Source organism: Pelophylax lessonae, assembly GCF_965119305.1.
Source record: "Pelophylax lessonae genome assembly, chromosome: 3".
Lineage (NCBI taxonomy): Eukaryota > Metazoa > Chordata > Amphibia > Anura > Ranidae > Pelophylax > Pelophylax lessonae.
In genome coordinates this window covers 643005899-643017344 of record NC_138770.1, presented here as the reverse complement: position 1 = coordinate 643017344, position 11446 = coordinate 643005899, and positions in this window count along the sequence as shown.

The window sequence follows — 11446 nt, the reverse complement described above, 5'->3', positions numbered from 1 at the left end:
CTGTTGATGGGAGAATCTAGCAAATTTCTTTCCTGTAACCAAAATTTGCTCCGTTTATGGCCGGCCTTAGATTTACCAAAACCATATAATATAAGGTCAAAACCTAAACACTTTCAATTTGTATGCAATCAGGCAGACTCTAATGCCTCGTACACACGCAAAGATTGTTGGCCGTGAATTTTCGGCCAACGTCCGATCGGCCGATTGTCGGCTTGTTAGTATGATGCTTCCGACAACAAACTCCGACTTTTTGGCCGAACAAAATCTGGGTGTGCATGCTATAAAATTTTTGTTGGCCGTCAACAGAACGGCCGATTTTCCGTCAGTCAGTACAGATTTCGGCAGACAAAATTCAGATGAGCAAGACTGGGCATGCTCAGAGAAGTAAAAACACACGGAAAGTTAACCAGCACGACATCACTTCTGAAGTTGGTTTTTGTTGGCCGAGAAAACTCGTGTGCAGTCGAGCACATTTCAACCAACACAACAACACTGGACAAAAGACGGCCTGATCGGTCGGCCGATAATCGTTGCGTGTACACGAGGTTTAAGGCTCGGTTCACAGTGGCAAGATGGCAAAGTCATACAAATTTGCAATGGCGACTTCCTTGTGACATGGATGCTATTTAGCAGCATGTACAAAGGCTGAAATCGCACCCAAGTCAGACCAACGTAGTGCAGGAACCTCTTCTAAAGTCAGAGCGACTTGTGAAGCATCAGTTAAGATGGCTCTCATAGGGAAACGCTGAACTTGACATGTCATCCAACTTGGGTCTCCCATGTCGCAGCAGTGTGAGCCGAGCTTTATACTACATGGTTGAAGGTAAATCTAAAGGAAATTAAAAAAGAAAATTGTATCATGTATGGGGTTTAAACTGAGCTAGCAAAGGGAAAAAAAAAAAAGTTTTGGAAAGGCCTCGGATTATCAGAGATTAAAGGGGTCTATATTTTTGCACCCAGCTTTCACCTAGGATGTTTTTTTTTTTTTTTTTTAAATTTAGGAAAATTACACCCGATCACATAAAATCAACCCCCCCCCCCCTCGTAAGGTGTCTGCTTTCAGAAAATATATATGTTATGAGAGTTATGTAATCACAGATCACACACAGTAGAAAACCATGATGGATTTCATTCATGACCGTTTATTAGGCAATTGGGTTTCTATGGATATTTGATGATTTTTTTTTTTTAGCAAATGTATTTGTTAGTTAAGATTCTGTGTTAAGATGCTAGGTTCCCCCCATTGATATGCAAGTAAACCAACCCGAATGGTTTAGGAACTAAACATGTAACAAGATGTTAAATTTTTTTTAAATTTAGGAAAAAATGTGTGCAGAAAATGAAAATTACACCCAATCACATAAAATCACCCCCCCCCCCCCCTCGTAGGGTGTCTGCTTTCAGAAAATATATGTTATGAGAGTTATGTAATCTTCGGGCCTAAAATGCTTTTTTAAACGTGTGCAAAAAAACGCAAAAAGTACTGGCTGTGTAAGGGTTGAAGGCGAAGTTCACCTTTAGGAAGATGTTCCACCCGTAAGCTTTGTTGGTTAAAAAAAAAAAAAAAAAAAACTTGCTAACTTTTTCAGCTGGCTCCTAGATTCAAAGCAAATTTGTTCAAAGCCCTGCTATAAGTATTAGTAGCCATTCCCTGCAGCTCACAGATATAAATCATGGCAAGGGGAAAAAGAAGCACGGTCCTTTTGACAAAAATGTGTGTGCACTGGAAAGCATGAGGCTGTAAGGATATTAGCCAGATGGCGTGGCAGTGGGATTTTCTTTGGTGAGCCCAGCACCTTTGTGCAAGAATTCATCTTCTGCCCAAACTATTCAAAAACAACCAAACTATTTAAAACCAGATATATAGGTTACCCACTTGACCTCTGGAAGGTTTTACCCTCTTCCTGACCAGGGCATTTTTTGCTTTTCAGCATTGCGCCATTTTAACTGGCAATTGCGCGGTCATGCAACACTGTATAAAAATTAAATTGATATTTTTTCACACACAGCTTTCTTTTGGTGGTATTTGATGGATTTTTCTTTTTAAAATTTCTACGGTTATAAAACCTGTCCAATAAAACCTAATTGCTTCATAAATTTGCGCTAAAATGTATTCCACTACATCTTTGGTAAGAAAAAAAAAAATACCAATACATACCTACCAATATTAATAGGTTTGTGTCAAAGTTAAAGAACCTATACAAACAATGGATTGATCTGAAAATTCATAAATCCTAATGTACTGACAATGAATCTAATTTTTTGAGATGCTAAAATGCCAGGACAGTACAAATACCCCCCAAATGACCCCCTTTTGGAAAGAAGACAGTCCAAGGTATTTATGGTAAGATGTATGACAAGTCATTTTGTGTCTCAATTTTTTGGAAACTGAAGAAATTAAACCATTTTTCTTTTATGGTTACCAGTGCAGTACAGTGTTGTCCACCACTTGTGTGGCTGTGATCAGGGACAATATATATAAAACTAATTTGGGGGGGGGGGGGGGGAAGATTTTTTTTTTTTTTACAGTGATTGCTTGTTCCAGTGATGATCAATGTAACAATCATTTGAACTGCCATGAATAGATTTAATTTAGGACTAGTTTACTATTGTGATTGTCGAAGCTATCACATGGTACAGGGTGCTTTGATTGGTCCAGGTACCATGTGATCACAGGTGACCAATCACAGATCACACACAGTAAAAAACCATGATTGATTTCATTCATGACTGTTTATTAGGCAATTGGGTTTCTATGGATATTTGATGATTTTTTTTAGCAAATGTATTTGTTAGTTAAGATTCTGTGTTAAGATGCTAGGTTCCCCCCCATTGATATGCAAATAAACCAACCCGAATGGTTTAGGAACTAAACATGTAACAAGATGTGGGGGTGGTGGTGGTGGTGGTGGTGGGGGGGGGGGCTTGTTTAGGACTTTTGAAACAAGCATATGTTCAGACAAAGAAGAGTTGTTTTTGGAAAACAAAAGGAACAACATGTCTGCTTTAGACTTGATAAGCAGTTCAGACTCTAAGCAAAGAGCTATGAAGATTATGTCTTGATTCCATCTTTGAGTAACTGTTTAAGATATTTATTGCATACACATTGTACATGCTTATTTGAAGATTAGCTTGTGCATGTTGTAGGCATATTTTTGTAACTATGTGTGATGTGCGCTAATATATATATATATATATATATATATATATATATATATATAAAAAAACATTGAGGAAAGCTAGGCCCCTACGAGAGGTAGAAATGTATGAATCGTAATTATTGCCTACGTATGGGATTTACAGGTGGATTGTATCAGTTGTGGATATTTTTTTACTGACAAATATTCCCATACATGTGTAATATCTCTCACCCACAGGTGGTTTGGTGAGCTTTGATGTCATGTGTAAAGATGGCTGCCGCATATCCAACTGACCAGGTGGTGTTGGGGGGGGGGGGGGTGCAACCATGTCTTGCTGACATTACTCACAAAACAACCTGTGAGTAGGCAGCAGGAATAGAGACTCTAGTGGCACTTTTCCACTGCAAGTACCGGCTCGGCTCTACTCGGCCCTTCTTGGCCCAGTTTGCTTTTCCACTGCTGGTACCGCATGGTACGGTGTGGGAACGGTTCGGTAAGGTACGGTATGGTTTGCTTTTCCACTAAAGTAGTACTAAAGTTAAGTGGGTGGGATAACAACGGGGTGGGTGGGATTCTATGACGAATCAGTGGCTAGTAGTGACTGCATGCAAAGGATTGTGGGATATGGTACAGGATATGGTACCTCTTGGAACCACAATCGAGGTGGTACTGTTTTTGAGAGCCGTACTGTTCGGTTCCATGCAGTGTAAAAGCGCCCCGCCGTACTGTACCATTCCTACACCATACCATGCGGTACCAGCAGTGGAAAAGCACAAAAGCGAGCCGAACCGTTCGGTTCCATGCAGTGGAAAAGCGCCATTGCTTTGCGGGGGGAGGGAAGGTTTGTTTTTTGGAGCTGTGGAAGGAAAGCATAGAGCAAAAAAACCTCCTCACTGTCCTGTTCCAGATATCGAGTGCAAGCTGTTGCCAGAGTTAGGTATTATTAGACGTTTCTTTGGGATATTGGGAATAGGAGTGTATGTTTGAATCGTGTTACTGTTAATGGTAACTTTTATGTGTAAGAAGCTTTATATATTTCGATGTCCAGTAAAGTGTTTTATTTTATGCCTTTTATCAAAACTGCTCTTGGTGGTTCTGTTCATTTTAAATATTCACTAGATATTTCAGTGGCTGTCCAATACACCTTCATTATAAATTTTGTTGTTCCCACATTTGATACAGTGATTTGTGATCACACAGCGATCACATGGAGTCTGGGCAAACCATAGCATTCAAATACTGAGCACAGCCATCCGCTATGTCCACCATGGATCACACACCGTATTAGTACATCGCAGTGCCTGCTCACGCCACCAGCCAGCAGTAAAATCACTGTTGGCCGGTTAGCAAGTGCTTAAAGTTGAGCCTTTTACATTCGATATTTATGGAGGTTCATGTTGTCCGGGGGTTCTATTTTACACAAGTAAAAACAGCAGCATCTTGACCATCTTTGCAAAGCAATGCTATGTTTTAGGAAATGATCCCATGCTTCACAGCGAACCCAAATTAATTTTATAACTTTGTTTTGAGAGGGAGAGCTTTCTTTGGTTGTATTTACAAAACATTGGGTTTTATTTCTAACTATATAAAAAGGGGGGGGGGGATTAAAAACCTTTCCCATACTTTGATATCGTTGGTTAGACGAAAAACCGCAACTGCATCAACGCGTTTCACTCTTCCCACAGGCATCATCAAAGGATGGGAGAGGGGCGAAACACGTTGACACATTTCCGTTTTTTCGTCGAACCAATGACGTGACTTTCTGTCCTCCGTAGAATGCACGCTACCAGTGGCGAACCCAAAGAGCCTGTCATTGCTTTATGCCCTTGTTTTCTGCAAATCTTGCTATTCTTTATGCTGCGCAATAAATTATATTTTTTGCTGTACTTCACTATGGATACCATTTATTTCATTGAGGCCAAAGGTTACTAAAGTCACCACAAGACCAACAATTGGTGGGACCCGATTTGTTTAGCGGGCTGGATTCCATCACACCAGACACAAGCTTGGTCGACCCCCAGACTGAAAAGATGCGGGTCCATTTTTTCTGGCGAGTGGGGAAACAAGAGGGGAGTGTGGCACACTTCATGGCATGTTTTATATGAAATACTTCTGCACATTATACTTTGGCGCTTGGAGCACTTGAACGCTTTATATATAATATTTTGAAAGACTTAATTATTTTTATCTATGGCACATTTGTTATGTGATGTACAATTTTTGTATTGGGATTGTAGGATTTATATAGTGCCAACAATTTGCCCAGCGTTTTACAACATGAGGGCAGTCAGTACAATTACAATTCAATATTAGCACACGGATCAAAATTAGTCTGGCCCCTGCTGGCTGGCCTTAATTTGCAGGTCACATAGAATGGGAAGATGGGGATGAAGGGGCTATTATACAGAGATGTGCAAGATAAGATAGGGCGAGGGGCAGTTCAGAGACTGGATGGTGGTGACACACACTGTAGAGGTTAAGGACAGTAGGGAGGTGGATTTTTGTGATGTTTGCACTGTAATGAATTGACCTTGTGCTGTTTAGTGGTCAGGATTCTCCCTTTCCTCTCATACACCTATTGGTGGGTGAAAACAATGCTTCCTAGCCTGCCAGTAACTAACATAGAGCTGCTAATTGCAGCCTGTTTGCATTTGGTGATGCTGCTATTGGTTACAGAATTTACATGGTACAAAGCCACTCCCTATGGCTCTTGACCTTTTGGCTGTGATTTGCTGTGTCCAATCATAACACAACCACAGGAGCTCAGTTTCTGGAGGCTGTACTAGCACATTCTCTTGGAACAATACAGGAGTGGACCGGCTGGAAGTGAATAGTGGCAAGTCTGCAAAAGATTAAATGCTGGCCATACACTATAGGAAAAATTGGCCAAAATTCGGTCATTTGGACAGTTTGTACGTTTTTTTGGCTAGTTAATGGGCACAAATCAGTTGTGATGTTTTTGAGCCGTAAAAACAAAGGTTTGGAAATTTTCTGCCGAATGATAAATTGAAAGGTTAATTTGTTTCTCGTCCAAACTGTCTGCATTAAGTATATGTGAAAAACCGTACCAAACGTGAATTCATTTATGTCCATTGAACGATTTATCGGTCATTACATGATGGCACTATCGTTTGCTCTCACGGCCGAGTGTTAGTTTTTCAAAAAGGCGTTTGAACGATTTTTCGTATAGTGTATGGCCAGTATAAGAAAGCTACAGTTATGGGCTATCTGCAACCTCAGTAGTATTCCCTGCCAGACCGATCCTGGAAAACAGGTACTGTCCAGGGTGTATTTTGCCAGACAATTTAAACGGTTTCGCTAAGAGAAGGCCAGAGCCTGGGCCCTTACTATATATTCCTAGCTGAATACATCAATTTAGCAAACATGAGGGTGCATGTTTTGTTAGGATCGTCTAGGCAATTCTACACAAACAATTTCTCAAATTAGCTGCCTTGCTCCTTTGGAGGTAGAGAAAAAGTCTAACCTAATAATTGAAACCCTAATATGTGACTTCCATGTCTGTGGTACCACAGAGCACAAGGTAAATGAGGGCAAAAAGTGGAGAGGTACTGATCCCAGTTTAAAGTTCTTTATTTGGGAAGACAATACATTAGGAAATAAAATTTGTTAAACCTTAAAATTGTTAAAGTAACAGTTTCTACAGTTACATTGGCATAGCTTGAGCCAATACAACTGTGCCAGATCTGTGGGATCCTCATGGAAGCTGGAAATAACTAATAGGCACTGCTAGTACAGTGATCTTCACTCGTTTCTGGGGTCCTATGCCTCCATTCGGGGAACTCTTTGCAATTTCTCAGTTAATGCAAAAGATTCCCCGATTGTGATGTCACCCACCCACCTCATCCAATCTCCACTTCATTCAATGGGAGAACACTTTCATGCACTGAAAAAATGCAAAGTGCTCTTCAAATAGCACCAGGGCTGAGCAGGCACTACAATGAACTACAGGTATTTCCAGCTTCTACGGGGACCTCAAGGGTATGACAAATGACTACTTACATTGGTCCAAGCTGCCATACTTAAACTTCAGCTTTAATTTGTTTAAATAGTCACTGGTTTTATTGATTTCTCAAAACTGCACGTAATCATATAGACTATGGTTTTGTGTTGCTTGATTTGCACTTTTTTTTTGCGCATTGTTTGTACTGCCTATTTTTTTGTCAATTGAAAATGTTGTGTTAAAAAGGTGCAGAACACATATTTAAGGAATAGGTCGTTCACCAAACAGGTACATAGTAGCGCAGTGCTACTATATACTGTATACTAGTAATGCTTAGGAAAACTAAAATTTAATGTAATTGCTACACAAGTGAGGGCTCAACAAATACCAGGCACCAGGTTGTCATGGCAAATAGAAATGGTATCCTGGCGCCTGGGCTATTGTCAGTGACAGGTGCCTCAGCTGCCATTACAGGGCAGGCAGCGGGGCACCATCCTCATCATACGGAATGTGATTAGAGGTGGCAGCGGGGATGAAGACGACCCGGGGATGGCGCATCAGGAGACACGGCGGGAGAAGCGAGCACCCAGCAGATTGCAGTCCAGCTTGGGATCACCGTCAGCCCATTATCTGTGCCGTTACCACCCTTCCCCAGGGTGCTGCTAGAGCAGGCTGAGCTGGCGCTAGGAGATTCCTGGAGGCTCATCATCCACGCTGCTTCTGTTGCGCCCCCACCCCCAGGGTGTTGCCAGAGCAGCCACAGCCTGAGGGAGGCGGCAGCCCAGCTCAGGGACGTGGGGGCCCGGAGTTGGTGCTTTCCTGGCACAGAGCACCCTGCTCCAGTAGTGTGGCAGAGGTTGGCAGATAGAAAGGGAAGGAGAGCTGGTGCTGTAAGCAGAGCCGCTGTCCATGCTATCCAGAGCCAGGGGCCCAAGCTCATTACCACAACCACCATCCCTCCTCTGCTGCAGAGAGGAGAGAAGTACCCGAGCTTGGATATCTGGGGAGGATAAGGAGATCAATGCAGCTGATGTGAAGGTAGGGGGGTTAGCTCCCAGGTAAGATCTAATATGGGGGGGTGAGGAGTGCCACTACCTGATTCATACCATCTGAGGGGGGGGGGGGGGGGTAAGGAGATGATTGATAGGTGCTGATGCCTTTTCGGTCTGATGTTTCATGCCAAGGGAGGCAGCTCTACCAGTGCCTTCCCCTGGCCATGCCTGTGCACCAGAGATCTCCTCTCTTTCTGCGCTTTATACACAAACACATGAAACCTGGGGCACCAATTTTATACACTCTATATACCCAAAAATAAAAGGCTGTGGATGTGGCAGCCAAACGGAGGCTCAAGCCTAGTACAAACTAGCAGCTTATTTTCGTAAAAAAAAAAAAAATCTGAGTAGCTAGCAAGGAGCTTGCTGTACTAACTATCCGGTGTTCCTGCTTTTGTGTTCTAATATGGGGGACTGCCTCCCCCCCCCCAAGAACACACACCAGTCGTCCGTACTTTCAGCCATGGGCTTAGAGCACTGATTGGATGCCAATCAGCAGACCATTTATTTATGACCCTTCAGCAGAAGCCAGCCTTTTGGCTACATAAGAGGGGTTTTGACGTTTAAAATAAAGCTTTATTAGTTTAAAAAAAAAAATTAGCTCCTAACTGTTTCAGCTGGCTCCTAGATTCAAAGCAAATTTGTCAAGCCCTTTTGTAATTAGGTTACTAAAAATTACCTTTTTTAATAAATGCACAAGATTTTTTAGGGTCCATGCACACTGGCAAAAATAAATTGACAGTGTTCTTGGCAGAAAAACGCACTAAGTTTGAGCACTTTTTGGTACTAGCGTTTTTTCTGCCACAAAACCCCTCAAACATGTAAAACAAAAGGGTTTTTTTTCCTGTCTCTAAACGCTGAGCTTAAAATATGCCTCTAAATGACCTGATGTGCATGGATACACAGGATAACATTGAGCAGCTTCAACAGGAAAAACAACTCCTACAGAATTTAAGTTAATTGCAGCATTTAAGCCCAGTTTGCATGGACTCAAACTGTAAAGTTTTGATGCAACTATGAAATAAATTACATTTCTGGGTATGTTCTGTATAGATGATTCCCAAAAAATGTAATTTCCTGTTCCAGTGAACGGGTCACTGCTGTTCCCCATCAGCTTCGTCTCTTGTTCCAACACAGGCGTCATGTGATTAAAGCAAGGAAGTGCCTGGAAAACAGAACGCATTTGCAAGTTTCAACAAACTATCGGCAGGTAGGACTGCAATGCAGTTTGCTATAACCCTCCCAATGCATAGAATTTGCCTAGAGATGGTTTTGGTTTTCCAACAAAATTTGGAATTACACTTTAAAGGGGGATGGAGAATCACACAAAAGACCTACGGTTATGTCAGCAATTGTCAACTAGAATATATATATATATATATATATATATATATATAACTATACAATCTTAATACTGCGAAGAAAGCTATTTTTCTGGCTGTCCCAATAATTGCCCTGCTGCTTTTCTTGGAACTAGTAAGATTACTGGAATTGGACTACAAACAATCTTCTTTGAGTCTACACAATGTAGCCCATTGTTCTTAGAACACTTTTCAGCTACAACAGGCTGTTTCATTTCTAGCCAAGGTCCAAAATGTTACTATAAAGATCTAAGAGGAGGATTTACTTAAAGTGAAAAATTTACCACAGCAACCAAACACCATGTTATATTTTTAGATCTGGGCTGCAAAAATATCAAATTTCTGTGAGCAACAATATATTTGGCACACTTTTCCTAGATTGGTTCTCTGGCGTTTTAGGCTCTGTTCACGCATAGGCGTTGTGAAACACGTCCAGAATCGTGATTCTGCTCAGGAATCCAGAATCGTGGCAGAATGTGGGAAGCGTAGACGGTGCCATTATTTCTTAATGGCACTCCAAACCTGGTGCAATTCTACAGTGATTACCACCAAAATCGTGTGATGTGTCCGCACCCAAGAAGTTTTGCAGCGCAATTTGTTGCATGACAATCGCTGCAGAGCGGCAACGTGTTTGGTGCCATTAAAAAAAATGCCAGCGCGTCCCTCTTTCTGCTAAGATATTGGAATCGAGGGCAGAATTGCAGCGATTTTGCCCGCTATTCAAACCGCCTATGTGTAAATGGAGCCTTTAAGTAAAATTCCAGACTAAACCCAACTAGTCCTAAAAATGCTCCATTCCCCATCCTAACACCTATAACTGACTAACCTGTGTAAGAACGATCTAAATACTGATTTATTTATTTTTTTTACCTTTCTGGTCATGTGAGCCCCTGTGACAGCTGCAGGGGAGAGTGCTTGACAATGGCTGGAAGTAATGACATCACCCATGGACCATTCGTTGCCCCCAGTCCCTCCTCTCACCTGCAGCAGCCGCAAACTGGCACAGGGGAGCCAGATCAAAGGACCAAACTAGAGAGTTGAAAATAGGCAAGCATATTTTTTTTCCTTTTTTTAACAGAGGTTAGTTAACACAGCTGTTGGCAGAAAGGAGGGGACATTTTTTGGACTAGTTAGTTTAGCCTGGAGATTTACGTTTAATATTGACACGTGATTTTGAAATGCATTAAGTCCAATATAAGTCAAAAACAGAATTGTGCCATTTTATTTATTTTATACAAACCACCAATATTCACCACTGGGGCCTTTAGAATCCTGGCCACTGTGCAGTTTAATACAAATTGATCTAGAAATTATTCTGGATTCACTAAGTTTATTAATACAACAACAGATTCTTGCAATATTCCACATTTTTTAAGACAATTTTGTATAAAAATAAAGAAAAGAGGGAGTTAACTGAGCAAGGTAACAAGTCCACCTTAAAGGCACCTGCAGTAATGCTGGATGCACGGTTTTAAAGGTTGTAGACATATTTTATCAATTTCATATGCTACAGTTATAATGTCTAGCTTAATTTGTTTTTTTTTTTGCACTTCTATGAAGTGGAAAACCGTATTTTTTTTTTTTTTTTTTTTACAATTCCACTGAGGCTAGTCATAATGATTGACCACTGACTGCCTTATTGCACCATAAAATCTATTTTCTGGAAATTCCATGAAAAGGCAATTAAAGTTCAACTTAAAAAGGACCATAGGATCACAGTGGCTAAAATACAAGCTGACATAAAAAAGCAAAAAAAGTGCTTGTGCGGAGTCTGCTGCCTGTGCAGATTGACAGGGAGAACAATGGGCAACATGGGTGTGTGGTCCATTGAACACATTTATGATCTTACTGCTTGAGGGGGGGGGGGGGGGGCTGCCTATCAACCACAGTGACCCTGAACACATTTGTGAGATTGGAGCACAGAATGCAGAC